The sequence below is a fragment of the Rhinatrema bivittatum genome, chromosome 2, assembly GCF_901001135.1.
Source record: "Rhinatrema bivittatum chromosome 2, aRhiBiv1.1, whole genome shotgun sequence".
NCBI lineage: Eukaryota > Metazoa > Chordata > Amphibia > Gymnophiona > Rhinatrematidae > Rhinatrema > Rhinatrema bivittatum.
The window spans coordinates 24226689-24244115 of NC_042616.1; the positions used below are offsets into that span (position 1 = coordinate 24226689).

Here is a 17427-nt window from a genome sequence, read left to right on the forward strand (position 1 = left end):
CCCACAGGAAACCGGGGGGAAGAAACCGGTAGTTAACACACTCACGGACTCTAAGATAAACAGAACCCGTGAGCGTATAAATAAGATTAATTCTGCAGAAATATTATCTTAAATAGTGAACAAGTGGACTCTCCAACATCCGAATACTGAAAAACGGGCGGGACTCTGGACTGATCCGTGGTACTACAGGAACGAAAATTAGAAGGTAACAACCAATTTTCTTTTCCCTGTATCTACCCGGATCAGCCTAGACTCCTGGGATGTACCAGAGCTCTTCCAGTTAGGGTGGGACCCTGAGAGTCCCGCTCGGATCACAGCTTCACCAAACCCCCAGAGTCTGGGGCTCAGACATCCAACCGGCAATGCCTCGCAAAGGTGTGCAACGACTTCCATGTAGCCGCCCTACAAATTTCTTGTGGCGAAACTTGCTGACACTCCGCCCACAAAGTTGCCTGCGAACAGGTGGAATGTGCTCAAAGCCCAACCTGGTGTGCTCGGCCTTGAAGCAGATTCGCCAAAGCAATAGCCTCCTTCAACCAGCGAGCAACCGTAGCCCTGGACGCCTTGTGTCCCCGGTTGTGACCGCTGCACAACACAAAAAGATGATCCAACACACGGAAACTATTAGTAACCTCCAAATAACACAAGAAAATGTGACGCACGTCCAGCTTCCTCAGATCTCTCGACTGGGGATCGGCACAATGCAAGTCAGTAAAAGACGGGAGCTCCACCGACTGATTCAAATGAAATGAGAATACAACTTTTGGAAGAAAGGATGGAACCGTTTGTAGTGCAATTCCCGTGTCCGTAATCCTCCAAGAAGGGTTCCCTGCAGGATAACGCCTGAAGCTCCGACACTCGACGAGCTGAGGAAATAGCCACATGAAAAACACAGTCTTTAACGTAAGATCTTTTAGCGTCGCCCTCTTCATTGGTTCAAAATGAGCCCCCCACAGAGCCTTGAGAACCACGTTCAAGATCCACGATGGACAAGGGTTCCTGACCGGCGGACATAAATGTTTTGCCCCTCGGAGAAAACGTGCTACATCCGGATGCACACCCAACGGTGCGCCACCAACTTTACCGTGGATACAACCGAGAGCCGCCACCTGCACCCGTAACGAACTGCATGAAAGGCCGTTCGCGAGCCCCGCCTGTAAGGAGGACAAAATATGTGAAACTGAGGCAGCAGTAGGAGCCACCCCCTGATCCATCCACCACATCTCAAAAATCCCCCAACCCCTGACACAGGCCAGGGAAGTAGAGGGCTTCCTAGACTGCAAGAGGGTAGCCACAACTGCATCCGAGTAGCCCTTGCTCTTTAAACACTGCCTTTCAAAAGCGATCTGCCTCTTCTAAACAAACGGGCCCCTGCCGAAGAAGGTTCGAGAGGTCTCGTAGCCGGAGGGGTCCGTCCACCACGAGATTGACTAGATCTGCAAACCATGGACGCCTCGGCCATTCCGGAGCCACCAAAATCACCTCCGACAGGTGAGATTCTATGCGCCGCAGCCAATCAGAGGCCATGGAGGAAACAGGTACAGAAGAACGTTCTTTGGCCAGATGAGAACCAGAGCGTCCACGCCCTCCGCTCCTGGCTCGTGGCGATGACTGAAGAAACGAGGAGCCTTGGCATTGCGAAACGTCGCAGATGAGGTCAAATGCCTCCGCCGAGAGCTCCCACTCCCCAGGATCGTGGCGATTGCGACTGAGAAAGTCGGCCTGAACATTGTCGACCCCGGCGAAATGAGAGGCTGCAATGCTGACCAAATGCGTTTCTGCCCAGCTCATCAACTGTTACGTTTCACCCGCCGCCAGTCGGCTCTTGGTTCCCCTTGTCAATTGATATAAACCACTGTAGTCGCATTGTCGGAGAGAATCCTGACTTCCCTTGCAGACTTGGTCGAAGGGCATGCAGAGCTAAATCGCACTGCTCTGGTCTTGAGACAATTGATCAACCACTGGGACTCCTCCCTCAACCACTGGCCCTATACTGACCTCTCCCGACACACCGCTCCCCAACTGGAGAGACTGGCGTCCGTGGTGACCACTGTCCAATCTGGGATCTCCAGAGATACTCCACAGCTCAAGTTGTCCTGGTTGAGCCACCAATCTAGACTGGAACAAGCAGACTCTGTAAGAGGCAGAGGAAGATGAAATTGCTCAGACACTGGGCTCCAACGGGAAAGTAACTGTTACAGTTTTGGCTGCAGTGCAACCGCCTCACCACCAGGGGTCCCTCTAGTGCTGGCTTTCCTGACAGGCCCAGTCCATCTCCTCTGTCCACTCTATGCTCTGGGTGTGCCCTTATAACCCTGCCTGACAGTTCCCTCGGGGCTTCGGCATCGAGCTCTCCTGGGCTCCCTGCTCTAGCCTTGCGCGGCCTTCGGGCCTTTCCTTGCTTTGCCCTGCGCGGCCTTCGGGCCTTTCCTTGCCTTGCGTGGCCTTCGGGCCTTTTCCTTGCCTTGCGTGGCCTACGGGCCTTCTGACCTGCCTTGCTCTGCTTACGGTGTGTGGCCTACGGGCCTTCTGTGTATGTGTGGCCTACGGGCCTTCTGACCTGCCTTGCTCTGCTTACGGTGTGTGGCCTACGGGCCCTTCTGTGTATGTGTGGCCTACGGGCCTTCTGACCTGCCTTGTTCTGCTTACGGTGTGTGGCCTACGGGCTTTCTGTGTGTGTGTGGCCTACGGGCCTTCTGACCTGCCTCGCCCCGCTTACGGTGTGTGGCCTACGGGCCTTCTGTGTGTGTGTGGCGTACGGGCCTTCTGACCTGCCTTGCCCCGCTTACGGTGTGTGGCCTACGGGCCTTCTGTGTGTGTGTGTGTGGCCTACGGGCCTTCTGACCTGCCTTGCCCTGCTTACTGTGTCCTGACCCAGCCTGAACCTAGACACTGCTTTCTGCCGCCTGCCCTGACCCAGCCTGAACCTAGACACTGCTTTCTGCCGCCTGCCCTGACCCAGCCTGAACCTAGACACTGCTTTCTGCCGCCTGCCCTGACCCAGCCTGAACCTAGACACTGCTTTCTGCCGCCTGCCCTGACCCAGCCTGAACCTAGACACTGCTATCTGCCGTCTGCCCTGACCCAGCCTGAACCTAGACACTGCTATCTGCCGTCTGCCCTGACCCAGCCTGAACCCAGACACTGCTTTCTGCCGTCTGCCCTGACCCAGCCTGAACCCAGACACTGCTTTCTGCCACCTGCCCTGACCCAGCCTGGACCCAGACACTGCTATCTGCCGCCTGCCCTGACCCAGCCTGGACCCAGACCCTGTATTAGCCATTCTTGTCTCTCTCAACCTGGAGCCACCCTTCTGGGTGGTGTTCACGACTCCTGACTGGAGCCCAGTCGTAACAGTAACACGGATTGCAGAGGTCTCATATGAGCAAAGGCCCAGGGAACCAACTCGAGGGTGAACGTCATCGATCCAAGGACTCGCAAATAATCCCAGACTCTGGAAGGATGCTTTGATAACAAATCTCGAACCTGTTCCTGCAGCTTGATGATTCGGTCCCCAGTTAGAAAGACTCGGCTTTGCTGTATGTTGAACCATGCTCCCAGAAATTCCAAGGACTGAGAGGGAAAAAGGTGACTCTTGGCGAAGCTGATCACCCATCCGAGTGATTCCAACAGCTGAAGCACCTGCTGAACCGCCGAGTGGCAAAGCAATTCCAACTTCGCCTGAATGAGCCAATTGTCCAGATACGGATGAAGGAAAAAAACCTTCCTTCCGGAGCTGTGCCGCCACCACAATCATTTCTTTGGTAAAAGTCCTGGTTGCTGTGGAGAGGCCAAATGGCAGGGCACAAAACTGAAAATGGTGGCCTAGCATGGCAAACCTCAGGAATTTCTGGTGGTTGGACTGGATGCCGATGTGCAGGTATGCTTCTGTGAGATCCAGAGACGCCAAGAATTCTCCCTTTCTCACCGACGCAATGACGGACCTCAGAGTTTCCATGCGAAACTGTGGAATCCGGAGGCATCTGTTTACTCTTTTTAAATTGAGAATGGGCCGGAAGGCGCCCTCTTTCTTTGGAATAATGGCCCCTTCGCTGTTCCACGAGAGGAACCTTTACAATTGCCCCACGTTTGAGGAGACGGTGCAATGTGTCCTTTACCGCCCGGCGCTTCTCAACATACGAGCAGGGGGAAGACGAGGAAACAATCTCAGAGGCGTTGAGCAAAATCTAATGCATAACCATGCTTTATCATATTGAAGACCCACTGGTTGGAAGTTAGAGTGGCCCATTCCTCATAAAATCGAGACAGTGTGCCTCCCACCACTGGAGCAGAGGAATAGACCAGCCTCTCATCATTGGGAGGACTTGACACCACTGGCGGACTGAGGAGCTCCTGGTCTGCTGAAGCGCCGGCCTCGAAAGGACTGGGACCAGGACTATTGTCTTCCTGATGGCTGTCGAAAGGAATATCCGGATGACCAGGATGAACAGAATCTCCGATTTCCCTGTAGCCGCGAGCAAGACGGAAAAGAGCCCCTTGATCTTGGCCTATCTTCTGGTATACCGTGTACCTTGTTCTCTCCCAAGGATTGAATCATGTCCTCCAGGTCTTTCCCAAAAATAAAGTTTTCCTTTGAAGGGCAAAGAACCCAGTTGAGCTTTAGAGGAAACATCCACTGACCAATTTCGTAAGCAGAAAAGCCTGTGGTCCGAAACAGCTGAAGCCATAGACCTGGCTGAAGTACGCAAAAGGTCATAAAAGAGCATCTGCACTATAAGCGACCGCTGCCTCGAGATGTCCTGCTTGCACCGTTTCGTCCACAGTTAGGGCGGTGCTATTTTGCAGTTGCTGAACCCAGCGAAGACCTGATCTCAAGGAGAAACTACTGCACATGGCAGCTCGAGCATCCAACACAGACACCTCAAATATCTTTTTAAGCTGCACCTCCAGCTTCCAATCCTGGAAATCTTTGAGCGCCGTCGCCCCCGTCACAGGGATAGTGGTCTTTTTTGTGACAGCTGATACCGCTGCATTCACTTTAGGGACACGGAGAAGGTCTAAGGCTTCCTCTGGTAAGGGATACAACTTGTCCATTGCCTGACCTTCAAACCCAGGTCAGGAGAATCCCACTCTTGGAACAACAAATCCGTAAAAGAGAGATGAAAAGGAAACCATTTGGTTGGACCACGCAGGCCCACCATGACGGGATCCACAGAACCCATCCGAGAATCCTCCTTAAGGGTTTCAAGTCCCAATTCTTCCAGAATGGCCAGAATTAATGAGCCAAACTCATCCCTGAGAAACAGGCGGACCACCTTTGGGTCATCTCCCTCAACAATTTGAGGACCTCTATGATTTGTAGGTAGATCCTGGTCCTCCTCCGGCTGCTTCCCCTGATGAGATGCCCCACTAGGCTTCTGAGCATCCTGCTCTGAATCCTCGGAGGACGAATCATCCCGCAGATAGGGGGATAAAGTCCGTAGCGGTCTCTTGGATTTTGGATCTCCCGCTGCAGCCGTAGGCCAGGACTCTTGACCTTATGGCTTCCTGGACAACTGGGCCCCACGTACCTTGGAACCCTCTCCAAAGCGCCTCCGAGCTGCCCTTCTGCAGCAACAATACAAAATCTGAAGAGAAGGAATCAGAGGAGGAGTCTGAAGCCCTCTCGGGGCTCTCCTCCGTCGGGCCAGGAGATTTATTTGAGTGACAGCCCCCCCTCGGGGGCTGTAGGCTGCGGGGAAAGAGGAGGAGAGGAAATCCCTTCCCCCTCCGGGAATGGTGCCAGCATGCGAAAAGTTGCCAAAATGGCCTCAGTTCCCATTCTCAGCTGGAATGGGTCTGCCGGCGGCGGTTGTAAACGCCCGGATAATGTAGAGCCCTTTCGCGACCAAGACACGCTTCCCCCGACAGACTCTGAAGAGCCTTCCCCTTCGGGAAGGCAGGCAGCACAAAGCCCACTGCGTGAAAGGCGCGCGCACATCTGCACAGGCTTTGCAGGCCGCACCGCAAGGCATCGCAAAGCGGCTGAGAAGAAATCAAAAACTTTATTTTTTTTTTAACTTTCCCGGGCGGCAGCGGCGGAGAACCTGCGGCAGAGGCAGTGAAACGGGCGCCCAAACCTGCAGCAGCGCTCTTACTTGTAAACCGAAGAGAAAGAACGGGTCCTGTCTGCCTCGGGGTGAGTGAGCTGGGCTCCCCGGTATCACCCCCGACTAAGGACCGACTAAGGCAGGGTTCTCAATCCCTAACAGCGGAGCCTCGATTCCAAGGAAGATGGTCCCCCTCAGGACCTGCCGACCCCCTGGAAGGCTAAAAGGAAAAAGCTCCTGCCGACTGACAAAGAGCATCCCCCTTTTTTTTTTTTTTAAGAAATACTAACACTGTAGATGAGATGGTTTGCAGCACTGAATACTCTGATACCGATTCCTGATATTTTAATAATTGACCAAGAATTTAATACTGTATTTTACAGTTTCCCCTCATATGCTGAAAATATTTGTTGGTAATTGTAATTTGAGGGGTATTGCCATTGAAATGTTGTAGATTGTTGTTAATTCTTGAAGAATAATGGGTATATGTCTTACATCTTCCTCTGTGAATAACAATTTCATTAGTCTCTGCTATGGCTTTGTCATCCCTAAGTTCTCCTTTTACCCCTTGATCATCTAATAGTCCAACTAACTCCCTCACATACTTTTTACCCCGAATATAATTAAAACATTTTTTGTTATGCCCTAAAGCAGCTATACAATGAGCTTTTTGTCAAATGTGAATTAGAAATGTTTTTTAAATTTATAAAAATATCTATTGGAAAACAAAACAAGCTGGACTGGTACAGATCCTTACACAACGACTAAACATTAGGTGAATCCCTCACCTGAGTCACACATGGAATATACAGACAGACCCTCACCAAATAAGGAATATCAAAATTGAAAAAAGCAATAAAAACTACAAATTAATAAACACTAAAATAAAATTACAGATTACATAGAGTACAAAGGACAAATTTTAGGTTTATGTACCTACAGTACCTGAATGTAAACCGATGTGATATCTCAGATCGAATGTCAGTATATAAAAATAATAAATAAATAAGTAAAACTGTAATGTATCAGAGGAGCCTCTCCTGGGCTAACTCCCCTCTTCTCTCTTTACCGGGGTGGTGCTTAACCCCTCACTCAGCTCCTATTCAAGCCACCTGGTCTTGTGGGGATTTTTCTTGGCAAAGCTTTTACCTCTAAACCCTAACATTTTAATGCTCAGGTTTTTTAAATCCAAATTAATGAGAAACCTCAGGGCAGCAATCAGAGCAGCTCATAAGGATGTTTGCATTTTGGGATTTAAAGACCTGAGCCCGCTTTGCTTTCCCTCCCCTGCTCCCTGTGCAGAGCCCCCTCCTATCTGGAGCTCCTCACACTCAGCGCTGCTGCTTCTGCTAGAAAATGTCACAGGGACACCGGGAAGAGAAGAAGCTGGAAAGGCACCGCTTACCCTCCGGGGCTGAGCTTCACTGCAACCGCTTATTCCTGGTTAAGGAAAGTAAATTGCTTTGTTATGAGCACGAGGTAGGGGAGAGACCTTCGTCTTCCACCTTCTGCAGGCTGCAGCCACCGTCCCCTTCTAGTGACCTCCTCCTCCTGCCACTTCTGATTGGCTACTGCTGCGATGAGTCATCAATCTGAGCCTTCTGGCTGGGGTGCTGCTTCAAGTGCGTCATCAGTCTGCGACTGCTGGCAGGGTTGTCTACAGCAAACAAAAAAGGAGCCGATGCAATAATCTGAGCGTTCAAAAACTGTGCTTGGGTTTTCAGCGCGCATTTTTAAAGCTCAGGTTACTGTTTTTTTTTTTTAACTCCAGATACAATGTTGAGATTACTTACCTGGTAATCTTGTTTTCCTTAGTGTAGACAGATGGACTCAGGACAAATGGGGATAGTATCCGCGTGCTAGCAGTTGGAGACGGATCTGACGTCAGCACAGGGGCGTGTATATATCCCCACAGGAAGCGCAGCTGTTCAGTAATCTTCCTTGCAAAAGCTGTTATGGATGTGTGTACTGACGCTCAATGAAAAGTAAAGAAAAAAGTGAAAACAGGCCTCCCCTGACCGATTGACAGTGGCCGGAGACCGCCAGCCTTCCCAACCGGAAGGCGTGGATATAGGCAGAGTGTACGCTCTTAGGAACACAAAAGTCAAAGGCGTACCCGGAATCAGTGAAACCCATGGACACAGGCAGCTGGGCGGGATGCTGAGTCCATCTGTCTACACTAAGGAAAACAAGATTACCAGGTAAGTAATCTCAACATTTCCTGGCGTGTAGCCAGATGGACTCAGGACAAATGGGATGTACCAAAGCTTTACACCCCGCCCGGGCGGGAGGCTGCCTGAGGACCATGCAGTACCGCCCTCGCAAAAGCCGAGTCCTCCATGGCCTGGACATCCAGACGGTAGAACCGAGAAAAGGTATGGAGGGAGGACCATGTCGCCTCTTTACAGATGTCCGCCGGTGACAGCATCCGGGATTCAGCCCAAGACGCCGCTTGGGCTCTGGTAGAATGAGCCTTAACCTGTAGAGGCGGAGCCTTCCCAGCCGCCACGTAGGCGGCTCTGACCACGTCTTTAATCCAGCGGGCAATGGTGGGCCGAGAGGCCGCTTCACCTTGCTTCTTCCCGCTGTGTAGGACGAACAGATGGTCTGTCTTCCGCAGGTCTTGAGTCATTGTCAGATACCTGGGCAGCAATCTGCCGATGTCGAGATGGCGTAATAAACGGCCTTCTTCAGATTTCTTCAAACCTACCGTGGTAGGCAAGGATATGGTTTGGTTAAGATGAAACTGTGAAACCACTTTAGGGAGAAAGGAGGGAACCGTCCGAAGATGGATAGACTCCGAAGTGATACGTAGAAAGGGATCACGGCAGGACAGCGCCTGTAGTTCAGAGACGCGGCGTGCGGAGCATACGGCCAGCAGGAATACCAACTTCAGGGTTAGAGACCGTAGAGACAAGCCCCGAAGGGGTCGGAAGGTGGATCCCGCAAGGAAATCCAGAACCAGATTAAGGTTCCAGAAGGGTATAGGCCACTTTAGTGGCGGACGAATATGCTTGACGCCTTGCAGGAAACGAGAAACATCAGGGTGCTTGGCGATAGTCTTGCCACCTCTCCTGGGTCCATAGCACGATAGTGCCGCTACCTGAACCTTGATGGAGCTGAGGGAGAGACCCTTCTGAAGCCCATCCTGCAAGAAATCCAACACAATAGGAATAGTGGCGGCATGTGGACTGGTGCCATGAGAGTCGCACCATGCTGCAAAGATTCTCCAGATTCGTACGTAGGTGAGGGAAGTGGAAAACTTGCGAGCCCGGAGGAGTGTAGTAATCACAGGCCCCGAGTAACCCTTTTTCTTCAGTCGAGCCCTCTCAATGGCCAGACCGTAAGAGAGAACTGAGCCGGATCCTCGTGCAGAATGGGACCTTGACGTAGAAGGTCCCGGAGAGGAGGCAGGGGGAGAGGCTCCCCTGCCAGCAGGCTTCTGAGGTCCGCGTACCAGGGTCTTCTCGGCCAGTCCGGGGCCACCAGAAGAACTAGGCCCTGGTGTGACCGAATCCTGTGGATGAGGGCACCCAGTAGAGGCCACGGGGGAAAGGCATATAGAAGAGTCCCCGGAGGCCACGGCTGGACCAGAGCATCGATGCCGTGCGAGCACGGGTCGCGCCTGCGGCTGAAGTATCTGGGTACCTGAGCATTGGACTTGTCTGCCAGTAAATCCATGGCCGGGATCCCCCAGTGATCGACAATCATCTGGAAAGCTGTGGGGGACAGCTGCCACTCGCCTGGATTCAGGCGTCCCCTGCTGAGGAAGTCTGCCGTGGTATTGTCCTTCCCGGCAATGTGGACGGCGGAGATGTCCCGCAGATTCGCCTCTGCCCAAACCATGAGTGGGGCGATTTCCAGAGATACCTGTCGGCTTCTGGTTCCGCCCTGACGGTTGATGTAGGCCACCGTGGTGGCGTTGTCGGACATCACCCTGACAGCTCTGTGCCGCAGCCGTGGAGCGAAACGAAGGCAGGCCAGTCTGACTGCCCGGGCTTCCAGGCGATTGATGTTCCATGTGGACTCCTCCCTGTTCCAACGCCCTTGCGCAGTGAGTTCTTCGCAATGTGCTCCCCAGCCGCTGAGGCTGGCATCCGTGGTGAGCAAGATCCACGTGGGCGAGGACATCCGCGACCCCCTGCTCAGGTGGTCGGACCGCAACCACCACCGCAGCTGGGTCCGAACATGGACCGGCAGAGGGAGGTGTGTGGAATAGGCTCGGTGATGGGGGCTCCAGCGAGAGAGCAGGGAATGCTGTAGTGGTCTCATATGGGCTCGTGCCCAAGGCACCACGTCCAGAGTGGAGGCCATGAGACCCAGAACTTGCAGATAATCCCAAGCTAACGGCCGACTGGTTCCCAACAGATACTGGATACGCTGCCGAAGTTTCAACTGTCTCTTGGACGTAAGACTGACCGTGTCCGCCCGAGTGTCGAACCTTACCCCCAGATATTCTATGGACTGGGAAGGCTGTAGGCAGCTCTTGCTGAGGTTGATGACCCAGCCCAAGCTTTCCAGAAGGGCGATCACCCTGTCGGTTGTCCGCAGGCTCTCCGCTCGGGACTTCGCCCTGATCAACCAGTCGTCTAGGTAGGGATGGACCAAGATCCCGTCCCGCCTGAGTGCCGCCGCCACAACCACGATCACCTTGGTGAATGTCCTCGGGGAGGTGGCCAACCCGAAGGGGAGAGCCCGAAACTGGAAGTGGCGGTCCAGAACCTTGAAGCGGAGGAAGCGCTGATGATCTGGATGTATCGGAATATGAAGATAGGCTTCGGACAGGTCTAATGCCGTGAGGAACTCTCCGGGCTGGACTGCGGCTTTGACGGAGCGCAGAGTTTCCATGCGAAACCTCGGCACCCGTAAGTACCGATTGAGGGATTTGAGGTCCAGCACAGGCCGAAAAGTGCCCTCTTTCTTGGGTACTATGAAATAAATGGAATAGTGTCCAGAATTCACTTCCCAGGCAGGCACTGGGAGGATGGCGTTCAAGGTCAGGAGCCTCGTCAGGGTGGCCGCCAATGCTGCCTTCTTGAGCGAGGAACATGAAGACTCCACAAACTTGTCCGGAGGAAGATGATGAAAGTCCAGATAATACCCCTCTCGGATAACTGCGAGGACCCACTGGTCCGACGTGATCTCGACCCATCTGGGGTAGAAGAGGGTCAACCTGCCCCCTATGGCTTCGTCCCCCAGATGAATCGGCAAATTCTCATTGTGGGATGCGACCGGGACCCCCGCCCGGCCCGTTCCCCCGTCTGCGCAGCCTGGACCGAAAGGACTGATTCCTGGCCGGAGGACGCGGCGTCTGGTAGCGCCCTCTATATGGAACAAATCGCTGTGAACCCCTGCCCCTGGAGGGCTGGGGACCGGAGCGCTGTCCCCTCCTGGACCGGTCTTCTGGTAGGCGAGGCACAGGAGAGGCACCCCAGGAAGCGACAAGCTTATCAAGGTCACTGCCAAACAGAAACGAGCCCTGAAAAGGCAATTTGGTGAGGCGAGACTTGGAAGGGGTATCAGCGGACCATGGCTGGATCCATAGGTGTCTCCTGGTGGCCACGGAAGACGAGATCCCCTTAGCCGTGGTTCGAACCAAATCCGATGCGGCATCGGTGAGGAAGGAAAGAGCGGGCTCCATGTCAGCCGCCGGAGCGTTGTTCCGGACCTGAGACAAGCAGGCACGAGTGACCACCGTGCAACAGGCCGCAATCCTCAAAGAAAGAGCTGCCACCTCAAAATTTTGCTTCAGAATGGCGTCCATCCGCCTGTCCTGGGGCTCCCTGAGGGCCAAACCCCCTTCCACAGGAATGGTAGTGCGCTTGACCACAGCGCTAATTAAGGCGTCCACCTGAGGGCATGCCAGGAGGTCCTGGAGAGCCGGTGCCAATGGGTACATGCCTTTCAGGGCCCGGCCCCCTTGAAATGAGGCCGCCGGTGCTGCCCATTCCAAATCAATGAGTTGCTGAGCTGCCTGCAAGAAAGGAAAATGGCGGGCTGTAGGACGAAGACCTTCCAGCAGGGGGTTCTGCGCAGAAGGAATCGAAGCACTGGGTCCAGTGATCTCCAACTCCGCCAGACACTGAGACACGAGGTCCGAGAGATCCTCCTTAGGGAAAAAACGCCGCATAGTCCTGTATGGCGCAATCCCCGGGGGGAGGTCCCCTTCGTCCGGGAGTTCGGACTCGTCCGGTGAAACCTCCTGGTCCGAGTGATCGGGACTGTCCAATAGCGGGAGGTCCCGCTCCCGAGAAGGCTGCGAGGGTCCCGGAACCGGATCCCTAGAGGCTGCCATCATGGTGGCAGCCGCAGTATGCGCCGGAGACGCCGCCCCCGTAGGAACCGCAGCAACCGCCGGAAGAACAGGCGCAGCAAGGACCGTAGGGGCAGGACGCGAAGCCGTCTGCATCTGGACAAAGGCATGAATTCCCTGAAAAAGATCCACCCAGGAAATGGAAGCCGCCTCAAAACGCCGGGGTACCAGATCCCCCGGGATTCCCGAGCGGTCGAGACCGCCTCCCAAATCCGGGGTAGCCGCAGGTGAACTATCAAAAAACTGCGGCTGAGACTGGTCCTGGCCGGAGGGTCCCCCGGCCGCCGCACATTGGGTACACAGGGAGTCGGGGTCAGTACCGCGCGTGGCACGCGGAGCAGAGGCCCAGAGCTGAAACGTCTAGGGCAAGTGGCGGCGCAGCTGCGGCCGCGGCTGCGAGCTGATCCATGAGCAGAATATAGCAAGCGTGCGCTTCCTATGCGGCAGCAATAGGCGCAGGCTAGAACAGGCGCACAATAGAAATAGGATGCGGCAGCAATAGGCGCTGAATAGAGCAAGCGCACAATAGCAAAGGCAAGCGGCAGCAATAGGCGCTGAGCAAAACAAGCGCACAATAGCAATAGGAAGCGGCAGCAATAGGCGCTGAGCAAAACAAGCGCACAATAGCAATAGGAAGCGGCAGCAATAGGCGCTGAGCAAAACAAGCGCACAATAGCAATAGGAAGCGGCAGCAATAGGCGCTGAGCAAAACAAGCGCACAATAGCAATAGGAAGCGGCAGCAATAGGCGCTGAGTAGGAACAGGCGCCCAATAGCAAGAGTATGCGACAGCAATAGGCGCTGAAAAAACAGCCGCACAATACGAAGCAGGTAGCAATATACACCTAAGGGCAGTCAATAGATATACAGCAGCAATATGCGGCACATACTCACAGTGGCAGCCAAGAGGCAAGAACAAGGAGGAAAAAAAAAAATAAAAGCCGCGCCCATTACAGGCGCGGAATACCTGAGTAAGGCCACAAATGGCGTCCTCCACGGCTTGCCACGCCGCCGGTCCTCTAGATAGCGGAGACCTGGGTGAAGAGACGTACGCCGTACCAAATCTTCAGCGCTGCCGGGCAGGATCACAGGCGGTCTCCGGCTGCGAGGGGAAAGGGCCGATACCTTTCACCGCCGTGGTTGAGGCACTGCACCCGCTACCTCGTCCACGCCGGGAGCGAGGGCCTCGGCGGGACCGAGGACTTTCACCTCTGGGGGACCATGGCAGTCACCCCGGGAAGCTCAACTGGGGGGCACGGCCAGAACGGCCCCTGAGGAGCGCGGGGCTCAAAAAGGTGTTGAAGAAAGGAAAAGTAGAATCTAGAAGAGAAGAAAACAAAAATGAAAGTAGTCTTGGAAAGCACGCTGAACCAGCGTGCAGGCACTCCAAACTGCTTTGGAGACGGAAATTACTGAACAGCTGCGCTTCCTGTGGGGATATATACACGCCCCCGTGCTGACGTCAGATCCGTCTCCAACTGCTAGCACGCGGATACTATCCCATTTGTCCTGAGTCCATCTGGCTACACGCCAGGAAACATATTTTAATGCTCAGGTTTTTTAAATCCAAATTTATGGGAAACCTCAGGGCAGCAATCAGCGCAGCTCATGAGGAGGACTGAATTCAGGGCGGGGAGGCTGCTGAGATTCCGAATCAGAGACCTGGCCCCGCTTTGCTTTCCCTCCCCTGCTCCCTGTGCAGAGCCCCCTGCCTGGAGCTCCTCACACTCAGCGCTGCTGCTTCTGCTAGAAAATGTCACAGGGACACCGGGAAGAGAACAGGCTGGAAAGGCACCGCTTACCCTCCGGGGCTGAGCTTCACTGCAATCGCTTATTCCTGGTTAAGAAAAGTAAATTGCTTTGTTATGAGCACGAGGTAGGGGAGAGATCTTCGTCTTCCACCTTCTGCAGGCTGCAGCCACCGTCCCCTTCTTCTAGTGACCTTATCCTCTTGCCACTTCTGATTGGCTGCTGCTGCGATGAGTCATCAATCTGAGACTGCTGGCAGGGCTGCTGCTTCAAGTGCGTCATCACTCTGCGACTGCTGGCGGGGTTGTCTACAGCAAACAAAAAAAGGAGCCGATGCAATTAATCTGAGCGTTAAAAAACTATGCTTGGGTTTTCAGCGCGCATTTTTAACGCTCAGGTTACTTTTTTTTTTTTTTTTTTTAATTCCCGATACAATAAGCTAATAATGCATCGGGAGTTAAAAACACCGAACGCACATTTTAACGCAGAGCAGCAGGCCGAGGAGGGGGAAGAAGAGGGAGGCACAATCGAGATGGGGAAGGGGAGGTGGTGGGCCAGCCCGGGGCCCCCGCTGCGGGACGGGCGCATTAAGGCGAGAGCGGCGGAGGGTTCTCGGGGTTTGGCTGCAGGTGTTGCACGGGGCTGTTCCTTTATTCTGCTTTGTGCCTCCTGCCCCGGAGAGCTTGCCGTGCCTGCGTTTCACAAGGCCTTTTCTATAAGTGTGAGCTATGTAATGGTAACCGCACCAGATAACCAGACGTATCCGGCTATCTGGCAGTTTCCCGCTGCACAATAGACGGATAAATCGGTACTTATCCGCTTAGGTGGCGGCAGTGAGTGCTGCCACTTACCAACCTGGATCTTTTTTTTCCCCTTTTAAATTATCTTTTCAATAGCACTGGAAACAACTCCAGCCTTGACCTCGGCGTTATGTTTCCAGCCCTAAAGGAGATGTGCTAGGAGGTAATACTTAATGCAGTCATTTGCATGGGATTTCCATGCGAGAGTGCTAAGTATTACTCTCCTTGTATGCACATTTTCTGCATGCAGAACTCTTTCCTTCATCGGGAGTAAGTTTTGCCTGCAGAAAAGGCACGCCCAAGTGTGGGTAAATCCGTGCATTCATCTGAACGCACTTTATTGTATCAGCTTGCGAGGGGGGAAGTAGCAGGCCGAGGAGAAGGAAGAGGGCAGCACCACTAAAGAAAGGTGGCCCAGGGACTCTGTAGTAGGACGGGTGCATTAAGGAGAGCGTGGCAGAGGTTTCTTAGGATTTGGGCTGGAGCTGTGCTGCTCACGACCTCAGTTACTGCAGGTGTTTGGGGAGCTGTACCTTTATTCCGTTTTGCTCCCCCTTCCCCAGAGAGCTGGCATTTCACAGGGTCGTTCCTTTATTCTGCTTTGTTTCCCCTTCCTGGGAGAGCTTACAGTGCTGGCGTTTCACGGGGCCATTTCCATAAGTGGTGGCTATGTAGTGGTGACCCCGACAGATAGCTGGATAAGTATCAGATGCTAAGGGAGAAATTCAGAGCATACGTTATCAGGCATTTAAACTAGAAGGCAGGGGTGGCAAGAGGTGGCCAATGAAATTGCCTTGTCACCCCCAAGAAATACAGGAATTGGGAGAATAAAACATTAAAATCAATCAACTCAAAAGAGCAGCAAGAGGAGAACAGTTGGAAAGCTATGACCACAAATGTTTGTAGTCTGGGTAATAAAATCCCAGAGCTGCAGGCCTGAATGGTGGAAATGGTCTTGGACAGAGTTGCTGTTACAGAGACCTGGTTCAATGAGTCTCATGATTGGGATATGACAGAAAAGGGGGAGGAGCAGCTCTTTATGTCAAAAACAATAGCCAAGCAATTCAATTGCAAGGAATGTGGGGTAGAGAAGAAGCATTAAGGACCATCCTATAAAAAGATGATGTCTCTTCCATTTTTACTGGCGTGATCTGCAGGCCACCAACTCAAACAGAAAAACTAGACAGAGATCTGGTCAAAGACATGAAAAAGATTGGAAAGAAGGAAGAATTCTTGCTTGCTGGAGATTTTAATCTGCCGTATGTAGACTGGAGAATCCCTTCTGCAGAAGTAGAGAGAAAGTGAATGCCCTGCAAACAAATGGCAATTGAACCCACAAAGGAGGGAATTATACCTGATCTAGTGCTCACTAATGGGGATACTGCCTCTAATGTCGCTAATGCCCACCTGAGCACCAGTGATCGTGAAACGGTATGGTCTGATATCGCAAACAGGATACAGAGAGGTCACACGAAGACCCAAGTTTTGAATTTCAAAATGGGGACGTACCTGGAGGTAGAACTAGAAGACTGGGAGAAAATGGGTGAGGTAGAACAACAGTGGGCCAAGTTAAAATAAGCTATTACAAAAGCAACAAATCTATATGTAAGAAAAGTAAAAGGAATAAGAAACTGATCTGATTCTCCAGTGAGGTGGCTGAAAAGATAAAGGCAAAAAGAACAGCATTCAAGAAGTATAAAGGTTCCCAAAAAGAGGAACACGGAAAAATATCTGGTGAAACTGAGGGAGACAAAGGAATCAAGAAAACAAAAGGTCAGGTGGAAGAAAGGACTGACAAAAAGGTAAAATGAGGTGACAAAACATTTTTCAGATATATCAGAAAAAGGTCCAAAGTGGTATAGTGAGACTGAAAGGTGTCAGGGATCAATGTGTGGAGAGAGATGAAGAAATGGCAGAAATATTAAACAAATACTTTTGCACCAGGCAGGCAAGTTACCAAACGATCCTCACATCCACCAGCCACCCAGCTATCAACCTTCCTAATAATTGAATCACTAACTACAACAACCATCCTAATCCTTCCCTCCTGGGCACATTCCCCTGGAGGCCTATCCTCTGTGCGAGAGGATACTGCGTCATTTTGAGGGCAGGTCCTAGCTACAGGATTGCTTCCTACCTCGTCAAGGTGATGCGCTCCTTCCAAGTGACCTTTATCCTCCAAGGCAGCACAGGGGCTACCAGATTGGAGGTGGGACTTGTCTATGATGTCCCTGAAGGTCTCCTCTCCATACCTCTCTGTCTCCCTCAGCTCCTCCAGGTCTGCTGCTCCAGGCTCCAGAGATCTGACTCGCTCTCTGAGGGCTACGAGCTCTTTGCACCGGGTGCACACATACATACCACCTCTCGCCAGCTGGGAGATAATCACACACGTGGCACTCGGTGCCACAGACTGGAAGTCCTCCCTCTCACTTCTGGACTATGGTCTGCATCTTAATTTTGTTGATTGTTATTGATTTAAAATTTCAAAGGGAGCAGGGATGCAAAGCTAACCTAAA

At 52.8% G+C, this 17427-nt stretch overlaps 1 protein-coding gene across 2 annotated transcripts in view; it reads right to left on the bottom strand.

Moving 5' to 3' along the window:
- LOC115083680 (oocyte zinc finger protein XlCOF6-like) overlaps positions 1-14299 on the bottom strand; it is a 31357-nt gene extending 17058 nt beyond the window's left edge. The window contains exons 1-2 of one of the 2 annotated variants that reach the window (XM_029587638.1): positions 14165-14299; positions 7456-7707 (exon numbers count right to left, since the gene is read on the bottom strand). The gene's annotated coding sequence lies outside the window, so the exon portion shown is untranslated. The remainder of the gene's footprint in view (positions 1-7455; positions 7708-14164) is intronic. The other variant, XM_029587639.1, reaches the window with a different exon arrangement.
- Between the last annotated feature and the right edge of the window lie 3128 nt (positions 14300-17427).